The sequence below is a fragment of the Stegostoma tigrinum genome, chromosome 45 (genome assembly GCF_030684315.1).
Source record: "Stegostoma tigrinum isolate sSteTig4 chromosome 45, sSteTig4.hap1, whole genome shotgun sequence".
NCBI classification, from domain to species: Eukaryota; Metazoa; Chordata; class Chondrichthyes; order Orectolobiformes; family Stegostomatidae; genus Stegostoma; species Stegostoma tigrinum.
In genome coordinates, this window is record NC_081398.1 from 11,947,504 (window position 1) to 11,955,492 (window position 7,989).

The 7,989-nt window shown below is 48.5% G+C and overlaps 1 non-coding gene across 1 annotated transcript; it reads left to right on the plus strand.

Moving 5' to 3' along the window:
- The first annotated feature begins 1,454 nt into the window (after positions 1-1,454).
- On the plus strand, positions 1,455-1,526 carry trnaq-uug (transfer RNA glutamine (anticodon UUG)). The gene has a single exon. It is a non-coding gene; the product is annotated as a tRNA-Gln (tRNA).
- The last annotated feature ends 6,463 nt before the right edge of the window (positions 1,527-7,989 follow it).

Genomic DNA, 7,989 nt, shown 5'->3' on the forward strand with positions numbered 1-7,989 from the left:
TGACAATTCTATAAATGATTTGGATGTGAATGTACGAGGCATGGTTACTAAGTTGCAGTTGACTCCCAAATAGGAGGTGTAGTGGACAGTCAAGAAGAGGATTATTTCAGAGTAGAATAGGACCTTGATCAGATGGGCCAATTGGCTGAGGACTTGGCGGGGGAAGCGCAGACTGAGATTAATTTAGATAAATGTGAGGTGCCACATTTTGGTAAGGCAAACCAGGGCGGGACTTACACAGTTAATGGTAGGACCCTGGGGAGTGTTGCTAAATAAAAGGAACTAGTATTGTAGGGTATAGTTGTATATTTCCTTTGAAAGTGGAGTTTCAGGTAGACAGGGTGCTGAAGAAGGCATTTGGTATGGTTTCCTTCATTGCTCAGAACATTGAGTGAAGGAGTTGGAATCTCAGATTCTGGCTGTACAGGGCATTGGTGAGGGCATTGTTAGAATACTGTGCACAATTCTGGTCACCCTTCCATCGGGAGGATGTCACTAAACTTTAGAGAATGCAGAAAAGATTTGCTGAGATGTTACTGGGGTTGGTGGGTTTGAGTTACAGGGAGAAGGTGAATAGGCTGAGGCATTTTTCCCGGGAGCATTGGAGGCTGAGGGGTGCACTTATCGAGGTTTATAAAATCATGAAAGGCATGGACAGGGTGAATAGCCAAGGTCTTTTCCCAGGGCCAGGGGAGTACAAATGAGAGGGCATAGACTTTAAAAACCTGAAGAACTGTGGATACTGTAAATCAGGAACAAAAACATAAATTGCTGAAAAAGCTTAGCAGGGCTGGTAAAGAGAAATCGGAGTTCGAGTTTCGTGTCCAGTGACCCTTCCTTGGAACCAAGCCTGTCTATTCTTTCATAATAGATCCATATCTCCATCCCAGACAACTTCCTGGTGACCCTCTTCTGTACTCCCTCCAATGCTATCACATCCTTCCTGTGGTGAGTTAACCAGCATTGCTCACAATACTCCAGCTGTGGCCTGACCAACACGCTGTACAACTCGTCCGATTCGCATACATTTCAAATAAAACTGACCCTTTGTATTTCCCCAGATTTGTCAATGAACTGCCCCACATAGTTTCCATCCATCAACTCCATTGTCGTAGTTTGTCGACTCTGTCAGGGTTTTTATTTAAACTTCATTGAGCTTCTTCAAAGCTGCTGCAACTTTAGGTCTTGTACGTTTCCCATTTCCCACCGTCCTGTCTCTCCACCTTGAACTTGTCGTGTCACTTTCATGTTGATTTTGAACAAAGCTGCCTGATGAATCCCTGATTTCACCTCCGTGTGTGCAGTTGTGTCTGTCAGTGAGCAGGGAGCAGTGTTACACCCCTGTTATCTCCACGCCAGAATCAGGATTGAGGATGAAGCAATCGCAGCCATTTCTCAATCCCGTTCCATCTTTTCCTTTCCCTCTGCCTCATGTGCATCTTCAGAGTGAAGCTGGTCCCATGGTGTAATGGGTAGCACTCTGGACTTTGAATCCAGCGATCTGAGTTCAAACCTCAGTGGGGCCTCTATTTGCTGTGTCCCTGCCAGTTGTTTAACTTGGCACAACAATAAAGTTTGCCTCCGACCCAGGCCTTTTCTCACTGACACGTCAGAGCTCGTCACATTTCTGCCAGAACAAGAAGCACAGTCTGATCCAAATGCTTCACTGGGGACTCAGCAGATTAATCTACCTCTGGACCAAGTGAAAAGCCGATCCTGAAAATGTGGTCACCAGAGATTCACAAGTTTTTTTTTCCATCAGAAACTCGCGGGGTGGAAGTTTGCCCTCTTCAGTCCCAGCCGGAGCTTTTGGGAAAAAAATGGATCTTTTGAAGCTGGGATCATGGAAACTGCAGATGCTGGAGAATCCGAGATAACAAAGTGTGGAGCTGGATGAACACAGCAGGCCAAGCAGCATCTTAGGAGCACAAAAGCTCATGTTGCAAGCCTCGACACTTCATCAGAAAAGGGGTATGTTGACAGGATTCTGAAATAAATAGGGAGAGAAGGGGAGGCGGATTGAAGGTGGATGAAGGAGAAGATAGGTGGAGAGGAGACAGACAAGATAAAGGGGTGGGGATGGAGCCTGTAGAGGTGAGTGTAGGTGGGGTGGAGGGAGGTGATCGGTCACTCCAGGGAGGATGGACAGGTAAAGGGGCGGAATGAGGTTGGGAGGTAGGGCGTGGAGGTGCAGCTTGAGGTGGGAGGAGGAAGTAGGTGAGAGGAATAACAGGTTAGGGAGGCGAGGACGAGCAGGGCTTGTTTTGGGATACAATGGAGGGAGGGGAGATTCTGAAGCTGGTGAAATCCACATTGATACCACTGGGCTGCAGGGTTCCCAAGCGGAATATGAGTTCATGTTCCTGCAACCTCCGGGTGGCATCGTTGTGGCACTGCAGGACGCCCAGGATGCACATGTCGTCTAAGGAATGGGAGGCGGAGTTGAAATGGTTCGCGACTGGGAGGTGCAGTTGTTTGTTGTGAATTGAGCGGAGGTGTTCTGCAAAGCAGTCCCCAAGCCTTCGCTTGGTTTCCCCGATGTAGAGGAGGCCACAACTGGTGCAGCTTGAAGCTGTTAATTTTTGCTGGTGGAAAGAATGTCCCACCGAAATTTGTGTTCAATCTCCACCTGGTGAGTCACAGAAACCCTGTTTTGCAGTTTGTTAAAATTCACAACTGAAAGAATTGCCTCCCTGATCAAATTTTCATCGGTAATCTTTCATTGAGCTACACAAACCCCACTGCGGTTTGCATTGAAAGCCCTGGAACTGTCTGTCTGTCTCCTACACTTCAGCAGGATTTCAAACACACTTTACGCTGTCTCTTTAGTTTTGTGATTCCGGTTGTTCTGATACAGCAGCGATGTGCTGAATTGCTTTGCTGTTGCCTCATTGCTCGCGTGATCTTTAGTAGCGTGAGACAAACTCATCTTCTGAGTTCAGTTTACCGGTGCCCTGTACTCTGGCGCGCAAAGGGAACTTATCTTGTTGTAAACTGTTCACCAGTTTCGCACACCTTTCAAATAAAACTGACCCTTACTATTTCCTCAACTTTGTCAAGGAACTGCCCCACGTAGCTTCCATCCATCAAATCCAAATTCGTATTTTGTCGACTCTGTCAGGGTTTTTATTTAACTTGATTGAGCTTCTTCAAAGCTGCTGCAACTTTAGGACTTGCACGTTTCCCATTTCCCACCGTCCTGTCTCTCTACCTTGACCTGGTCGTGTCACTTTCATATTGATTTTGACCAAATCTATCTGATGAATCCCTGATTTCACCTCCGTGCGTGTAGTCTGTCAGGGAGCAGTGTTACACCCCTGTTATCTCCACGCCAGAATCAGGATCGAGGATGAAACATTCGTAGCCATTTCTCAAACACTTTTCACTGAAACATTTCCATCGTTTCCTCTGCCTCTGCCTGATCTGTTCACAAAATGACCCGTCTCCTTTATTTTCCCTCCTACAGCCCTCAGCGGGGTCTCTGTTGCCTGTGAAATGTTTTATCTGGCTCTGAAGTCAGATAGTCACTGGGTTAACTACGATGAGATCATACACAGTTAGAAATAACAGCAGGAGTAATCAGCAATCAGTAGGGTCACGGATGGTCTGACTCCCCCAGTGACTGCCCTTCCTGCCTTTGACTTTTGATTCCCCGCGCAATCACGAATCTATCTTAAACAAAAACACAAGTTACAGTCTAAGCTCAGCAGGTCTTGCTTCTCCTCAACCGAAAGAAGCCGATGTATGGATGGTTCCATCGGTGCTGCTCACTCACTCGTCAGAAATTGGAAAAGTTCCTCTGTTTCTTCCCCGTCCTCATTTTCACCCGAACTATCTCTGACCTTCCTCCACATCTCTCTTTCCATTTCTGGATATAAACTAGCCAATAATATCCACCCATCGACCTCTCGCAGCTACCTGGGCTCTACATCCTCGCACCATGCCACCTGTAAAGACTCTATCCCATTCTCTCAGTTCCTCTGTCTCTCTCGTATTTGTTCAGATGAGACCAACTTCTACAAGAGAGCGTCCGACATGTCCACTTGCTTCCTCACCCAAGAAACAGGCACTGCCAGACCTGCTGAGCTTTTCCAGCAACTTCTGCTTTTGCCCCTGATTTGCAGCATCCGCAGTTCTTTCGGTTTTTATTAAGAATCTATTTTCACCTTGAACGTACATGTGGACCATGGTCTGTACATATCCATGGCAATGATCGACAAAGAGTCACGTTCCATCTCATTTGAATCTTTAATTGTCGTCCATTTATTCGGAAACTGCCCACTGGTCTGAGGCTCCTTGGGGTGAAACTTTCTTTCAGTGTTCACCCTGTCAAATCCCCAAAGAATCTGATTTGTTTTAATGAGATCACCTCTCCTTCCTTTAAATCCCAATGAGCAGAGTCCCAACCTGCTTAGCCTTTGCTCAGAAGAGTTTAGGTAGGCCACGCTTGCTTCAAAGGACTTTAATCAGGCCACATTTGGCATATTGTGCGGAGTTCTGGTCCCCTAGCGTAAGGATGATGAAGCTTTGGAGAGGGTGTGGAAGAGTTTTCCCAGGATGTTGCCTGGATTGGAGAACACGAGGGGGATAAAACAGAGGCTGGGCAAACTTGGAGTGTATTTGCCAGAGTGTTGAAGGCTGAGGGGATACAGGATTGTGAGAGGCACGGGTGGCTAGTGTTAGGGTCAGGGTAAGGGTCAGTAATGGCGTTAGGGTTAGGGTTGGACTTAGGGTTAAGATCAGGCTCAGGGTGAGGGTGAAGATGAGTTTAGGGGTGAGGGTGAGGGTCAGGGTCAGGGTCAGTGTTATGGTTAGAGTGGATATTCTGAGTGTTTTCCCCAAGAGTGGAAATGGTAAATACGAGGGTGCGTGGTTTTAAAGTGAGAGGGGAAATGCTTAAGGGTGATGTTCGAGGAGAGATTTTCACACACAGGGTGGGACAGGTTGCTGGGGTTGTGGTCAGCATAGGTACAATAGTAAAGAGGAACTTAAACACACATGTGACCAGGCAGGGAATAGACGGTTACCGAGTATGTGCAGACAAATGGGAATAGTTGAGAATGGCATCATGATTGGCACAGACATAGTGGGCCAAATGGCCTGTTCATGTGCTGAACTGTTCTGTGTCCTATGTTTAATGTTACATGTAAAATGGAATTCCTCCGTACAGGGGACTATCCCTCTCTTTTCTAATGAAACTATATCGTTATATATGGCAGAGCAGGAGGCCATTCACCCCACCCAGCCCATGTTGATGTGTCATAATGTGTACCCTGAGGCTATAAGGCTCTCAGACTCCGTCTTAAGCAGGGCTGCTTGAAGCATGGCATGGTGATATAACTGTGTGATTGTTTGGAACCAAACAGCTTAACTGTAGCCCAGACTCTGAGGTACCTGTGGCTATATCTTATGCAGATCCGAGGAAGTGTTACAAAATTCTGTCAAATCTTTCAATAACATGTTACTCAGCCTGTTACGGGAGTTAGAGTAAGCATTACTGCGTTTGGAGCAGGTCCCCTTTTGTTTGCAAATATCCACACCATAGAGATATTTCATCTCCTGCATATCCCATCAGCTGGAGAGAAGGGTTTTCTGTTGTGGATCGAGCTTCAGCCTACCACCATTTCTCCGAAAGTGCATTCACGGGATGAGGGCTGTCCTTAGGCGAGTGAAGTGGTTCATTTTAGCTCCGACCCGTGAGGCCTCGGTGAAGGCAGTGACCAGCCTTGAACAGTTTGTCAGTGTCACCAATGGACCACCGAGACTCGAAGGAGGCAGGTTTACAGCTCACACAGCACGCTGCCTGCTTTTGCTGTCGCCCAAAGGGCCCTGCAGCCAGATCCCAGCTTTCATCACCCTGAATGCAGGACATAACACTGAGGGCTCTGAGCAAAAGCTGTGCGGTCGATCCCGTGGTGTAATGGTTAGCTCTCTGGACATTAAATCCCACACATGAAATCAAATCTGCATGTGGCTTCCACCTGCCATGTCCCCACCAGTTGTTAAGTTTGGGGCACAACCATGAGACCTGCCTCTGAGCCGGGCCTCCCAGCACTGACCCCTCATATCCCATCATGTTTCAGACAGAGCAGGAAGCACAGATGCGAGTGAAACCCAGGCTTGGGGCATTGAGCTCAGGGACTGAGAGTGTGAGTCACTGCTTTGTTTTCTGAGCCGCCCTCAGTGTTGGACACTGAGCAGGTGAGAAAGAGACACCCTCGGGAACGGGGCACATGCGGCAAAGGTGCTGCCTAAACACCGTCCATCAGAGACCGCGCTTTGGTGACGCGCACATCGCTTCGCAGTGGGAGTCACGTGCACGCACACGGCAATGGGCACTCAGGGAGCGAGCCGGTAACTGTGCCATTTGATTGGACGGCGGTGCTGCAGCGGTTTGATTGACAGCACGGCCGCTCTGAGCAGAAAGCTGTGCCTGACGTGTGAAACGCTGAGGGTGGAGAGTGAAGCCAAGCATGAGATAGCTGGAGCCAGGGCGGAATAGTGGGGGGTGCAATTGTCTAGCCGGTTGAAAGTTTGCCGGTGAGGGAGGTGAGAGGGCAGTACCTTGGCTTGGTCAGGTGTTTGGCAAACAGCGAGGCCACTCCCGCTGAGAAACTGCTTTCGCTGGAGAAGAAGGGAGCTATAGCACAGCCCCGAGTCACTTTCAAAAGCATTTTGAATGTGGATTTCTGAGGCAAAAATGACATGATCCGTGAAAACCGTAGGGCTGCGCCTACGAAAGACGTGCTGCATGAGCCGTCGGTTCAGGTGACCTCCAGTTGACATCCTGATTCCTGGCCTTGCTGTTTACACATTTGACAAAGGAGACCAACATTCTTGAAGAAGGGTCAAGGCCTGAAACGCCAGCCTTCCTGCTCCTCTGATGCTGCTTGGCCTCCTGCAATCATCCAGCTTGTTATCTCAAACATTTTTGAGAGGTGCTTTGCTGACCCAGGAGGCCTCTGGCTCCCACGGTGTAAGAGAGAGCCCTCTGCACTGTGCAGCCAGTGATTCGAGTCCAAATCCAGGTGGAAACTTTTTTTTCCACTGTGAAGGCAGTGATGAGCCTTGAAAAGTCTGTCAGCTTCATCAATGCACCACTGAGAATTGAAGCTGCAGGTTTGCAACTCGAACAGCGCAGCACGCTGCCTGGTTTTGCTGTCGCCCGAGCCAGGGACGTGCTTCCTTCTAAGGGCACTGGTGCCAGATCCCAGTTTTCATCGCTCAGAGTGCAGGAGTTTAACTGCACGATACAATGCAGGACATAACACTGTGTGCTCAGAGCTAAAGCAGCGCAGTCGGTAATGCAGTGGAATGGTTATCACACAGGGCTGTAAATTCAGCGAACCGAGATAAAACGTCAGTTGGACCTTCAGTTTGTGCAATACAAAACATGTGAGTGAAATCTGACCCCTGGCCGAGTCCGAGGCCACTCCTGTACCGACCAACAGGTCAGTCTACAGCGGTCCCATGGTGTAATGATTAGCACTCTGGTCTCTGAATCCAGCAATCTGAGTTCAACTCTCAATCGGACCTCTCGTTGTTGTATCCCTTCTAGCTGGTAAATTTTGGGCACAACGGTGAAGTCTGCCTTTGCGCACCGACACTCGAAGCTCATCAAACTTATGCCTGAGCCGGAGGCACGCAACGATCCAAATACTTCACTGGGGGCTGGGCAGTTTAATCTGCCTCTGGACCAAGTGGAAAGCCGGTTCTGTGTGTGTGGCCACCAGAGATTCGCAAGTCCCTTTTACCATCAGAAACTCGCGGGGTGGAAGTTTGCCCACTTCAGTACCGGCTGTGGCGTTTGGGAAAGTAATAGGTCTTTTGAAGCTGATTATTTTCACTGGTGGAAGGAAGGTTCCACCAAAATTTGTATTCAATCTCCACTGGTGAATCACAGAATCCCCTGTTTTGCAGCTTGTTAAACCTCACAACTGAAAGAATTGCCTCCCTGATCAGATTGAGCTTTAGGAAGAGAACAAACAG